Here is a 5412-nt window from a genome sequence, read left to right as displayed (position 1 = left end):
CTGTAGAATCATAGAAATTTAAGAATAAGAAAGAGGTAGAGGGGAAGAAGCATTGGTTGAAATATTAGGATGAACATTTTCCAGAGCTGAAGAGGGAGAGATGACCACTGATCTAAGGGCCGAGAGAAAATTCAAATCAATGCCCTAATTGCACAGCAGTTAGGCAGCTAGTTTCCTGAGAAACTAGGAAAAAAGCAACAAATTAATCACAAACAAGTAGAAGGAAGGAGATTATAAAAATAAAGCAGAAATGAATGATATATGACCACTGTTGAGAAATCCACTGACAGTGTTATATGTTTCTCTAGCATTTCTATTTCTACTATAATGTGCCTTTGTATGAGTTTGTTTAGATTTATTACTCCAAAACTATTTGAACTTTCGTATTTACACATATAAGGATTTTCTCAACTCGGGAAATTTCTTGGCTATTATTTATTTTAAAATTTTGTCAAGAAGTCAATGTAGGGGATCAGAGGAAACCTTGGGTCACTAGCGGAAGAATGGGAATACAAGATGATGGAATTACAGGTGAGAACACTATATATCTGAATTCTTATTGTAAACAATTTTATAAATCAGAATGCCTAAATTTAAATTTAAACATACATATTTATATGTGTGTAATATCTTGCCATCATAGTTGAGCATCATCAAGATTATTTTTTTGGATTCTTCATCCAATCTTTCAGGTTGTTTCCTCTATTTTATTAATTCCTCCCAGGCACTTAGTCTAATAGGGTGGGTGAATTCTCCTGTAGGTGAATTAGGCAGAGTGTGGGAAACTGTGGGCCTGAATATGATCAGGAATTTAAGACAGAAATTATTAAGGGTTCCTGTTTGTCAAATTTGAAAGTATCTGAGCAGTGATCAAAGTCACCTGTTCAGTCATGAATGAATAGACATGAGACTGCTGAAATTTCATAAAATTGGACAGTAAGGGGCCGGCAAGGTGGCGCTAGAGGTAAGATGTCTGCCTTGAAAGCATTAGCCAAGGGAGGACCGCGGTTCGATCCCCCAGCGTCCCATATGGTCCCCCCAAGCTAGGGGCAATTTCTGTGCGCTTAGCCAGGAGTAACCCCTGAGCATCAAATGGGTGTGGCCCGAAAAACAAAAAAATTGGGGCCTAGAGAGATAGCACAGCGGCGTTTGCCTTGCAAGCAGCTGATCCAGGACCAAAGGTGGTTGGTTCGAATCCCGGTGTCCCATATGGTCCCCCGTGCCTGCCAGGAGTTATTTCTGAGCAGACAGCCAGGAGTAACCCCTGAGCACTGCCGGGTGTGGCCCAAAAACAAAACAAAACAAAACAAAACAAAACAAAAAAAATTGGACAGTAATCAGAATTTCTTCTGAGGTAAGTTTAAAGATAAAAAGGGTCTCGGTTGAAGATATGACAGAACACTCTGGAGCTATCAGGTAAAAAAAAAAAAAACTCTGGTTGACTGTGCATTATGAGGAACCAACACAGGCAATGGGACCCAGGGATGTAACTTGAATGCCAATAGTCAGATTTGTACTGGCAGAGGTCTGATCTGTTTATCTGCCCGGTGAAAGCACTCGTTATGATTGTCCCTTCAGCTATTTATTATGGGTAGGTAAATCTCATATTAGATATTTTTCTCTCAGTCTATTACTGTGGTGAATGAAATCCAATGTGGTGTCTTTCAACATTGCTATCAAGAATATTGGGCCGGGCGGTGGTGCTAAAGGTAAGGTGCCTGCCTTGCCTGCGCTAGCCTTGGACGGACCGCGGTTCGATCCCCCCGTGTCCCATATGGTCCCCCAAGCCAGGAGCAACTTCTGAGCACATAGCCAGGAGTAACCCCTGAGTGTCACAGGGTGTGGCCCAAAAACCAAAAAAAAAAAAAATATTGGGTTGAGTGTTACAGCTCTTTTAGAATTTGTCCAGCAGGCCTTCTGGTCTCCACCGGAAGCCCCCCCCCCTCCCCCCAAAAAAAAAGAATATTGGGCTGGGCCAGAGAGATAGCATGGAGGTAAGGTGTTTGCCTTGCATGCAGAAGGATGGCGGTTCGAATCCTGGCATCCCATATGGTCCCCTGAGCTTTCCAGGAGCGATTTCTGAGCGTAGAGTCAGGAGTAACCCCGGAGCGCTGCTGGGTGTGACCCAAAAACCAAAAACCAAAAACCAAAAAAAAAAAAAAAAAAAAAGATTTTATAGTTATTTGAGGGGCCAGAGCGGTGGTGCAGGTGTAAGGCGTCTGCCTTGTGCAGTTAGCCTAGGACAGACCATGATTCAATCCTCTGGCATCCCATATGGTCCCCCATGCCAGGCGCGATTTCTGAGCATATAGCCAGGAGTAATCCCTGAGCATCACTGGGTGTGACCCAAAAACCAATATATATATTTTTTTTTTCATAGTGATTTGAAAGTAAGAGTCTCCACACACATAAAACCCATTCTCATTTCTGCTAGCTGTAGAATTTTATTTTTCAGGTTTATATAGAAACAGCAAAGAAGTTCAGAGTGGGATCTTTTCCTTGATACTTTGGTGAGATTGGCCTGTCCTGCTTCCCAGACTTTAATGGCTTCCACGCTCAGGTGTCCTAACTACTGTCAAGTCTTTTCAGGCTCTTCCAGGAAATTGAAGACACAGAAACAATCCCAAATAGCTTCAACGAAGCTAACATTACCCTGATACCAAAAACAGACAGAGATGCCATACACACACCACCACCACAACAACAAAGAGAGAACTACATTCCAATATCCTTTTTTTCTTTTGGTTTTTGGGTCACACCCGGCAGCATTCAGGGGTTACTCCTGACTCTATGCTCAGAAATCGCACCTGGCAGGCTCGGGGGACCATATGGGATGCGGGGATTCGAACCGCTATCCTTCTGCATGCAAGGCAAATGCCTTACCTCCATGCTATCTCTCTGGCCTAGCCCAATATCCTTGATGAACACAGATGCAAAGATCCTCAACAAAATACTATCAAATTGGATCCAATGACTCATCAAGGAGTTCATACATTATGACCAAGTAGGATTCATTCCAGAGATGAAAGGATGGCTTAACATAATCAAGTCAGGGGCTAGAGTGATAGCACAGTGGTAGGGTATTTGCCTTTCACCTGGCCAACCAAGGACCAACCCAGGTTCAATTCCCAGCATCCCATATGGTCACCCAAGCCTGCCGAGAGTGATTTCTGAGTGCAGAGCCAGGAGTAACCTCTGAACCAGGTAACCAGGTATGGCCCCCCAAAATATGTAAGTCAATTAACATAATGCACCATATCAACAAAAGGAAAAATTAAAAATCATATGTTATATCAATAGATGCAGAAAAAGTATTTGGCAAAGTCCAACACCCATAAATGATAAAAAAAAAAACTCTCAACAAGATGGGAATGGAACATTTTTCAATATAGTTAAGGCTATTTACCACAAGTCTTTCCTCTAAGATCTGGCACAAGTCAAGATTTCCCCCTCTTGCCACGGTACTGGAAGTACTTGCCATAGCAATCAGGAAAGAAAAAGGTATCAAGGTCATACAGATAGGAAAGGAAGAAGTCAAGCTCTTCCTGTTTGCGGATAGCGTGATACTATATTTAGAAAATTCCAAAGACTACCAAAAATCTTCTAGAAATAATAGGTTTGTATAGTAAAGTGGCAGTCTCCAAAATAACATGCAAAAATCCATAGCTTTTTATATACAAATAATAGAAGAGAAGAACAAGACATTTAAAAACAATATCATTCACAATTGTGCCACAGAAAATCATGTTCCTTGGAGTCAGCTTAACTAAAGAGATGAAAGACATATACAAAGAAAACAACAAGACACTGCTTCAAGAAATTAAAGAGGAAACAAGGAAATGGATATATATATATATATATATGTTTATATATATACACTGCTCATGGATTGGGAAGGTCAATATTGGTTTTATTTATGCTCTTTCATAATTACATATGAAATTATTTGCATGTAGATGTGTATGTATTTGTTGCTACTTTACTGTGTTTCACTCATTGAGACTAGTATATAGAAATCTCCAACAATTATTATTAAATTGACTATTTCTCCCTTTAATTCTGTTCATTTTTGCTTACTATTTCTGAACTCTTTTAATGTGCCCATGTGTTTTTAGAATTGCATCTTCTTTTTTTAATCTTTGTCTCAATATATAAGGTTCTTATGTCTTTCAAACAATTTTAACCCATGCCTATTCATGCAAAACAATAGTTCAGTCACTCTAATCCATTATAATTTTTGACTAAAGGTCTATTGGTGTGACATATTTACCCACCTAGGCTTTCTTTTTGGTTTTTATTTACATTAAATATATCTGTTAATTTACTCAATTTAAAATATTCATGAATTTTATTTATAAACATTCTTGTAAACAGAATGTTGTACACTGTTTTGATGCTCAGCAGTTACTCCTGGCTATGTGCTAAGAAATTGCTCCTGGCTTGGGGGACCATATGGGATGCCAGGGATGGAACTGAGGTCTATCCTAGGCTAGTACATGCTCAGAAATTGCTCCTGGAAGACTCGGGGGACCATATGGGATGCCGGAATCGAATCTGGGTCCGTCCCAGGTTAGCCTCATGCAAGACAAATGCCCTGAACTGTGCTATCTCTGGCCCCTATAAGTTTTCTTTATGACCTAGTCTGCCAGCCATTAAGTTAGCACTATGGGATTATGACTCAGGGCTGTCACATCTCTGCCTTCTTATGGTGCCTTAAGTGCTACCAGACAAAGGATGAGAACTTGATAAATGCTATAATAATTGAATCTGAATTAGTAAGAATACCATGTGTGTGTAGCTCATTCTCTTAGGATGTCTGAGACTCACTGAACCCCAGGTGTGACAGATGAAGAAGTTGATACAGGAGAGAACAGGATATTTTTCAGGACCCAGGAAAAGCCTAGTTTCCCAAATTGGAAGAAGGCATGAGGCCCTGTCAAAGCTCTCCTGCCTCCCTCCCACTGATGATTTCAGTAGGCCTTGTCTCCCAGGAAACCCGAGGGTATACAGGATCAGGTTGCAGGCAGCAGTGTGGGTTATGTGCTTCAGCCTGGACAGTTGTGAAGTGGAATGTTTTCCAGCCGACCCTTCCCTGTCACTACTGCAGCATGCCACAGCCCTGGTTCAGGATGGCTCTAGTCCTGTTGCTGGCTACCCTCCTTGCAGGTGAGTCAGGAGCAAGATTGTGAAATAACGGTTATGATATCTGCCTATGGGACTTCTGCCCTTTCTGCACACCTCATCAGAACTCTCCTCCATTTTGCACACACTGCAGATGAGGACATGGGACTCAGGAGGGATCAAGGATCTTTGTCCTTTCCACAACCCTCCTCTCATGGGCCAGGGCCCTATATGAGAGGGAGCACACCACAGCCCCATCTCTTTTTTAAATCATTCTTTATGGGCCATGCC

At 41.4% G+C, this 5412-nt stretch overlaps 1 non-coding gene across 1 annotated transcript; it reads left to right on the top strand.

Moving 5' to 3' along the window:
• Positions 1 to 1878: 1878 nt before the first annotated feature.
• On the top strand, positions 1879 to 1940 carry LOC126021007 (U7 small nuclear RNA). The gene has a single exon (XR_007499635.1). It is a non-coding gene; the product is annotated as a U7 small nuclear RNA (small nuclear RNA).
• The last annotated feature ends 3472 nt before the right edge of the window (positions 1941 to 5412 follow it).

This window comes from Suncus etruscus, chromosome 10 (assembly GCF_024139225.1).
Source record: "Suncus etruscus isolate mSunEtr1 chromosome 10, mSunEtr1.pri.cur, whole genome shotgun sequence".
NCBI classification, from domain to species: domain Eukaryota; kingdom Metazoa; phylum Chordata; class Mammalia; order Eulipotyphla; family Soricidae; genus Suncus; species Suncus etruscus.
Note: the sequence above shows the minus strand (reverse complement) of the source record. Positions and strands in the feature narration are given on the sequence as shown.